The following is an 8,759-nucleotide window of genomic DNA, read 5'->3' as shown; positions in this document are numbered from 1 at the left end:
TCACTCTGACTCTCATTTTTATATCACATGTATATCAATTAATTAATTATCAAAAAACTATAAATTTTCACTGTTTCGTGCCATACGCACTTCTATAGTATATCTAAAATTAATTTACACAAATATACACTTTATTAATCAATCAGCTAAGAGAATAAAACCTTCTTATTCAGCATAAAAAATCTGCTAATCATTTTTAACAAGATTGCTCCTTCATAGAGAATTAATCAATTACCTTAATTAGTAAACACACACAGATGTCACAAAAGAAATGATTCCATGACGATCACCATAAAAATCATCATTTAACATTTTCAAAATTAAGAGATTTGATTGTATCAGCTTCATTAGGCTTTCACAATAATTAATACAAAAAAAGGAACTCAGCATTGTATATAGTCTGTAACTACGGGAAACTGACATGAGCAGACCCAGTGGGTGTTAATGTTAGAGACTGGGTCTGCTCATGTCAGTTTCCCGTAGTTACAGACTATATACAATGCTGAGTTCCTTTTTTTGTATTAATTATTGTGAAAGCCTAATGAAGCTGATACAATCAAATCTCTTAATTTTGAAAATGTTAAATGATGATTTTTATGGTGATCGTCATGGAATCATTTCTTTTGTGACATCTGTGTGTGTTTACTAATTAAGGTAATTGATTAATTCTCTATGAAGGAGCAATCTTGTTAAAAATGATTAGCAGATTTTTTATGCTGAATAAGAAGGTTTTATTCTCTTAGCTGATTGATTAATAAAGTGTATATTTGTGTAAATTAATTTTAGATATACTATAGAAGTGCGTATGGCACGAAACAGTGAAAATTTATAGTTTTTTGATAATTAATTAATTGATATACATGTGATATAAAAATGAGAGTCAGAGTGATTGAGACCACACCCCCTGACGAAGTCCGGCAGTGACGAAACGCGTTGGGCGTGGCCGGGAAGGACAGCTCTGAGCGATCGGAGTTTGTTGCTGAGTCCATGAGCATACACGCTGAGGAGACCATTTGCTGATTGAGCGGCAGAGAACGATTCACCAGCTGCTATCCGGAGGCACTATGGATTTGTTCGTGAGCCGGCTGTCTTAAACTGAGATGTATGTGAGCTTTTATCATTGTATTAAATTACCTGTTATACCTGCTCATTGAGTGCGCCTTCACTCTTTTTTAGTGCACATTGGAACAGTACAGCTGTGGTTACGCTGTTTATTGAAGTGCCAGCACTTGCATCGATTGAACTGTGGACTATAAATCAGGAGAATTAAGGACATTGATTGCACAACCATTCCTACATTTATATATATATATATATATATAGATCCCAACCCAGCACTCACCCCCCTGGGCAGCGACACCAACACAAAACTTGCTGGTGTGCCTTCCTGAGAATACAAGTCTCATATGTAGGATGAACAAAAGAGACGGCACTCCCAGACTTTAAAGTGATGAAAAACAACTTTAGTGCATCAACGTTTCGGTGAATCTCACCCCATCATCAGGATGATGGGGTGAGACTCCCCGAAACATTGATACACGTGCCTCTTTTGTTCATCATATATACATACATATATATATATATCTACACACACTGTACATACACACACACAAATATGATGTGAGTGTTCTATCACACTAGTCAATGCTGCAAAAACTTATTTGTTATATATTCTGATGGAAGTTACCTGAGTATTATTATGCACTGCTAAGCAATACCGTTCAACAGGCAATATAAGGAGTAGGTACTTAGTTAGGGATGGGAATATTAATATTGTTACACAGCCATATACTTGTTATCCTTATTAGTAAATTCTTAACTTGGTGTAGGTAAAATTAATCTACTGATTTATATGTATGACCATTTAGAAGAGGAACATGATTAGGTGGTTTGTAGATATACCAAAATCAATTATGTAAATCACGAGATTAGTAAAAGTGCCTGAAATGACACGACTATTGGTGTGGCTGCATTTAGTTGAAGAGGACTCATTTTAGAAACGCTGATATTGAACATTGCTTGCTTGAAGGGCAGATCTACTGCTATGTAAATAGAAAATCAAGTGGTAGCCTCTTTTTAAAAAGTCAATTGGGGGCTGTGAGAAATCTTTTCTATAATCAATAATCTATTAACATTAATTTAATAAAGAAGCAGGTTCATCCAGAAAAGATGGAAAGTGCACAAATCCCCAAATTTATTAGAAACAATGCTCCCATCGAACCGCTGCTCCACTTTAATCACTGCATACCAAAACCACTGCTTGCCCATATACACCCCTGCGAGTGGGAACATGGGAAGTTGAGGAGAGCAGGAAAGTAGGAGCACAGAACAGAGGTTACTGTGAGAGGGTACAGGGTATTAGGAAACCAAAAGCACATGGAAGATGTGATTGTGAGCAGGTACAGGTGGAACAGGGTATAGGTCTCGGTGAGTCGAGGGTACAGAGGAAGTAGGAGCACAGTACAGAGGTCACTACTGTGAGAGGATGGTACAGGGGAGCAGGAAAGCAAGAGCACAGGACAGATGTCACTGAGAGGATACAGAGAAAGCAGGAGCACAGGACAGAGGTCACTGTGAGAGGATACAGAGGAAGCAGGAGCACAGGACAGAGGTCACTGTGAGAGGATACAGAGGAAGCAGAAGCACAGGACAGAGGTCACTGTGAGAGGATACAGAGGAAGCAGGAGCACAGGACAGAGGTCACTGTGAGAGGATACAGAGGAAGCAGGAGCACAGGACAGAGGTCACTGTGAGAGGATACAGAGGAAGCAGGAGCACAGGACAGAGGTCACTGTGAGAGGATACAGAGGAAGCAGGAGCACAGGACAGAGGTCACTGTGAGAGGATACAGAGGAAGCAGGAGCACAGGACAGAGGTCACTGTGAGAGGATACAGAGGAAGCAGAAGCACAGGACAGAGGTCACTGTGAGAGGATACAGAGGAAGCAGGAGCACAGGACAGAGGTCACTGAGAGAATACAGAGGAAGCAGGAGCACAGGACAGAGGTCACTGTGAGAGGATACAGAGGAAGCAGGAGCACAGGACAGAGGTCACTGTAAGAGGATACAGAGGAAGCAGGAGCACAGGACAGAGGTCACTGTGAGAGGATACAGAGGAAGCAGGAGCACAGGACAGAGGTCACTGTGAGAGGATACAGAGGAAGCAGGAGCACAGGACAGAGGTCACTGTGAGAGGATACAGAGGAAGCAGGAGCACAGGACAGAGGTCACTGTGAGAGGATACAGAGGAAGCAGGAGCACAGGACAGAGGTCACTGTGAGAGGATACAGAGGAAGCAGGAGCACAGGACAGAGGTCACTGAGAGGATACAGAGGAAGCAGGAGCACAGGACAGAGGTCACTGAGAGAGGATACAGAGGAAGCAGGAGCACAGGACAGAGGTTACTGTGAGAGGATACAGAGGAAGCAGGAGCACAGGACAGAGGTCACTGTGAGAGGATACAGAGGAAGCAGGAGCACAGGACAGAGGTCACTGTGAGAGGATACAGAGGAAGCAGGAGCACAGGACAGAGGTCACTGTGAGAGGATACAGAGGAAGCAGGAGCACAGGACAGAGGTCACTGTGAGAGGATACAGAGGAAGCAGGAGCACAGGACAGAGGTCACTGTGAGAGGATACAGAGGAAGCAGGAGCATGGGACAGAGGTGATTATGTTTGGGTAGAGGGGGTGCAGGAAAGCAGAGGTGATGGTTAGTGGACACAGGGGAAAGCAGGAAAGCAGTAGCACAGGACAGAGATTAGTGTGAGAGGAGGGTAAAAGGTGGCCTGAAGAACAGGAGCATAAGACATAGGTGACTGTGATGGAGTACAGGGAAAGCAGAAGCACAGGTCAGAGGTCATTATGAGTGGGTAGAGGGGCAGCAGAAGCAGAGAACAGAGGTCACTTTTAAGGGTACAGGAAGCAGAAGCACAGGCTGACTGTAAGCGAGACACTACAGGGAAAGCAGGAGTAATTATCACAGATAGTGGAAGATACCGTGGCATTCTGTTGTTTCAAATATCCATATTAATATTGATTTTGCTACCATTTTGCTGTTACTGGATTTATGTGTACTCTAAAGATATTGCAAGTAGTCTACACTTCCAATTAGTTTAATATTCCAAAGGAAGGACCTTCATGATATACTTGTTCTATATTGAAAAACACAAATAAAAAGAGAATCCTTGGTCACTTTAACATGCAGAAACAAAAGCCATATATCAGAGGTCTGTATGTAACCAAGGGGGGACATGTACTAAGCAGTGATAAAAGTGAAGTGAGCCAGTGGAGAAGTACCCATGGCAACCAATCAGCTGTTCTGTATACTTTTATAGTATGACAATTTTACGTCAATGCTGATTGGTTGCCATGGGGAACTTCTCCACTTTTATCACTGCTTAGTAAATCTCCCCCATGTCCTCTATTGGATACTAACAATTTCTATTGCTACTATCTGGAAATTATTCTATGTTCCATCAGCAAGCATATTAAATGCTAAAAGACATTTCTGGTTACATATAGATGATATCATGATAGAAGTGTTTGCTTACTCTGGCATACACCAAAAAAAATCTTAAAACAATATGTAAATACAGTAACTAGGCAACTGATTTGTTTGTTCTCTCCGATGATATCCTGTATGCAAATACCTTGCACATATCACAGTCAAAGACAAATTTGAGTCTCCGGTCCTATAATATAGGAAAATGTTTGGAAACTCACTAATTAACCTGGGGACTAAAAAGCACAAGTAAATTTCAGGCTTGGCAGTCACTTCGGCAGACTACAATCCACTGCATGCGCCATGCAGATTTTCAGGTCTTAGCTTGATTGTTGTATAATAATGAAGGTCATTCAAAGTTATATATCAAAACTAATTGCGGCATTATTCCTGAAATATCCCTGGTACTTGTTTACATGATTTATTTGTGAACCCTGAAGCTGGAAGTCCAGTAATAATTACATGAGCGCTCACTCCTGGGTGCAAATACTGCATTGTACAGTAAATATAGAAGACAATAATGGTAATTATGAAACGGCAAAAGTGAACGCCAGCAACACAGTTTGTTTTTCGCACAAATTGCTTCTCATATAATAAAGCTCACGGCTGCTTTATGTTTTCTTGTAAATTAAACTATGCAAGGTATAACAAATTACTGGAGTCCAGATTACCAACCTTGGCTTGCATTAAATATCAATTGGGCAGATAGTTAATGCTCATTTAGCATATATGGCTAATTTATGAGCAAGGGCCTCAGAATAAGTCACTGTAAGGACTACACTTTGCGTCTTCACTTACTGCCTGCACACACTGAGCAGACCAATGAGTCTATTTATTAACATTTTCGTTGGGCCCTCCAAGCTAAACCTTCATATTGCAGAAATTTGGAATGTTCTTTTAGAGCGATTTCTGAATTCAGGGACCTCATGGAGCACTGGTTAAAATCAAGGTAGGGATGGCCATTGGTGGATTAGTAATCGATGATCACTACTAATGGTACCATTGATGGGTAACCTTGATCATGTGAAACCATCCGCAAGAAAACCATCAATGGTTTCACCCATCGATTGTCATCCCTGCTTTACAATTCAGTAAGCTGTGGGCCAATGAGAGTCCAACGGCAGAGCTTTGAGGGAGTGTTGGGAGCAGAGATAAGTGCCATGTCCCAGCACTTTGTAAAAAAAAAAATGCATTGCTTGTGCATCGTTGATGGTGGGAAACCATCTGGTTCTCCCCCATTGATGGCAAAAGTATTCAACATTGGTCAGAGACCATTGATGATTTTCAATCATCGATGGTTGATGGCCATTGCTAAATCATGGTACTAAGAAATGTTTTTATCCCCTCACTGGCAGCCCCTATAACAGTGAGGGGGTGTAAAGTTACAAAAATAGAGGAACCACAATATAGATGTGTGTGAAATCTCATGTTTTGGTTCTAATATCATTGCTGTCTTTTGGTTTTCGAAAATCACCCTCAAGTGTTTTGTTTCGGAATTCGGATTTAAAATCTGCATGTCGGGCTTTGGATATCTTGAAATGTATAAAAACAGCTAAATCATGTAATTTTTGCAATCCAAAATTCAGATTTAAAATCTGAATTCCGAACCAGGACTCAGCGTGGCAAAGATCTCCTCAGGGGATCCAAAGCGGAACTAGGTTTGGGTCAGAGCCGCACACTTTGGGTGGGTTTGGACTTCTAAAGAACCTAACCGCACATCTCTAAATCGTGATAGAAAACATTCATTTCCCTGAAGTATCTCTTTTGTTTAATAGGAGGAAGTGGTGAAAAAGCCATACAAAGGGGTTATCACTGCTTCCTATGTAGGCCCCTAAGTCATTACGTGGACTACATTATATGTACTCAAGAACTGCCTTCCAACACTGTGCTTAGCAAATTGTATCAAACTGTGTCCAAGTCTGTCCATAGTTAGAAGTCATTAACACATACAAGGATATTGCTGTAATGATCCTCGTAGCGATCTGGTCATCACTAGTATGAAATCTGTTAACTCTGCATTTATCAGGTTGGACAATGGTGAATGGGTACAAGCATCCATGAATACATACTCTAGCATTATACAAGTATTTGATCAGTTATTATACTGTAGGATTTATGTTGTGACTTAAAGGTAAATGTTGAGTTTGTTTTATTTGTTCATATATTATGAAACCATTTATTTGTCTCTGAAAATGTTAGAGATGATGCCATGATTCATCAAGCTTTGTCCCAGAGACTTGTGTTACTTCCCACAGAAACGTTCTCTATGTCAGTAGGCGAATAATCATAAATAATAATCCAAAAAAAGTCTAAATTGAGTTTTTCTCATAAGTAATTGATGCATCGCGAGCGAAACCATGCAAACAAACTTTAAAGGGAAATTAAGTTAAATGTGATGTAAGATTACATGTTCCGGCAGGTTACATGCGATCAGGGACGTGCGGTGAGGTAAATGGCTCAGGAGGCACAGGCTAGTACCAGAGCCAGATATACAGTACACAGGTGCAGCAGTACATACTCCTAGAAAATTGGTGAGTTTTGATCAGAGACGTGCGGAAAAGATAGGCGGGGGAGGCACTGCATCACCTGCCATAGACTTTTTACTCCAAAGATTTGACTATAAAAATGATTAGAATAACAAAAAGAAGATATTTCTAATATATTATTTGTATTTTTCATATACTTTATATAGTGAAAACTCTGGAGTATACTGGAGTATGTCAGAAAAGGCCCTGTCTCCCCTCACCGCACGCCACTGCGTGTGATTTGCATTGCGCACATAACTTGTACCTACTAGTACATGGGAGTGTGACATAAAGGGCATGATGTAAAGGGGGTATAGAGTGCTGTTTCCATTATTCACATATCATCCCGAAGGCACATCACCTACAAAGTCCCTGGGTCACATTTAACTGATTGGCCCTCTTTCTGTTTTCAAAGTGACCAAATGAATCAAACATGTTTTGACATGTCCAATGTCCCAATATCCACAAGGTCATCTAGGGTCTGATTCCAAGGTGGATGTAGTTACAGCTGGGACTGCACATTTTGACGCAGCCGCTAATGTGTCTTCATGCTATTGCTGCAATCTATGGGCAAGCGTCTGAGTCGCACCGTGTGTGCAACCCAATTTTGGGCCTGATTCATGCTTGCAAGTAAAGCAAAAAAACAAGCAACTGGGCAAAACCATGTTGCACTGCAGGTGGGGAAGATGGAACATTGTGCAGAGATATTTAGATTTGAGTGCGGTTTGAAAATCTGAAATCTAAATTGCAATGTAAAAATAAAGCTGTTGAACATTTGTGAGCTACATGCAAAAGCAGACAGTATTTACCCTGCACAGAAAAAAATCTAACTGTATTTGCTCCCCTTGCATGGCAGCATGGTTTGTTCCAGACACAAAGTTACTTGCTTTTTTTTTGTTGCTTTACTTGCAAACATGAATCAAGCCCTCTATACATGCAAAGTAGTAGACCAAATTTAGGAGCACGGTAGCAGAAATGTAAGGGGTGTTCCTGGACAGTGACAGGGAGGTGACCTAACAAGACAAGCGGAGAGGTTGCACCTCCTAGGAGTCTCACAGGTATGTCATGAGCATGTTGATGTAAGTAGATACATTGCATACAGAGACGCTGGACCACTCACATAGGAGGCCAAACGCAGAACGAGAAATTGCACCTGTCAGAAGACTGGTGCAAGTTTCAGTGGAGCAGCCAATGGTGCATTTGATGACGCTTCTTGTATTTCAGCATCTAAGGGCGCTGACAGTGGGCTTCAGTCCTTGCACATGCAGACACATGGATGTATACCAGGAGAGGGCTTTTAGCAGAATTTGGATGAAGACACAGAAGAAAGACCGGCAATAGCATCCAACTCAGAATCAGCACCAGGGTTTATATTTGATGTTATATTCTCTTTACAAGTAATAGTAAGGAAGTATTTTGAAACAAAGGTACCTGTACTCATATAACCTGCTGTGGCCAGGTTAGTGTCTCCCTGGTCTATTGAGTAGATGGAATGGGATAGTGTTGTCATACAAGTTCCAGGAAGGAGCCTTAAAATATACTGACAATGACTGCAGGAGAACTGTTGTTTCCAGAAAAAAAGGTGGCGCTACTCAGTACTGTTGAGAATCATCACAAAAAGAGCACCCCTCAACTCAATTAACGGCAATGGCTGCAAAATTCCATCAGAACGGTGGTACTTCAAGACCAACATTGTGCATTTTCCCTTATACACCATAGAGGTCCGCAGGAAAA

The sequence above is a fragment of the Pseudophryne corroboree genome, chromosome 7 (assembly GCF_028390025.1).
Source record: "Pseudophryne corroboree isolate aPseCor3 chromosome 7, aPseCor3.hap2, whole genome shotgun sequence".
Taxonomy (NCBI): Eukaryota; Metazoa; Chordata; class Amphibia; order Anura; family Myobatrachidae; genus Pseudophryne; species Pseudophryne corroboree.
The sequence above is the reverse complement of the archived record's forward strand: the minus strand, read 5'-3'. Positions refer to the sequence as shown.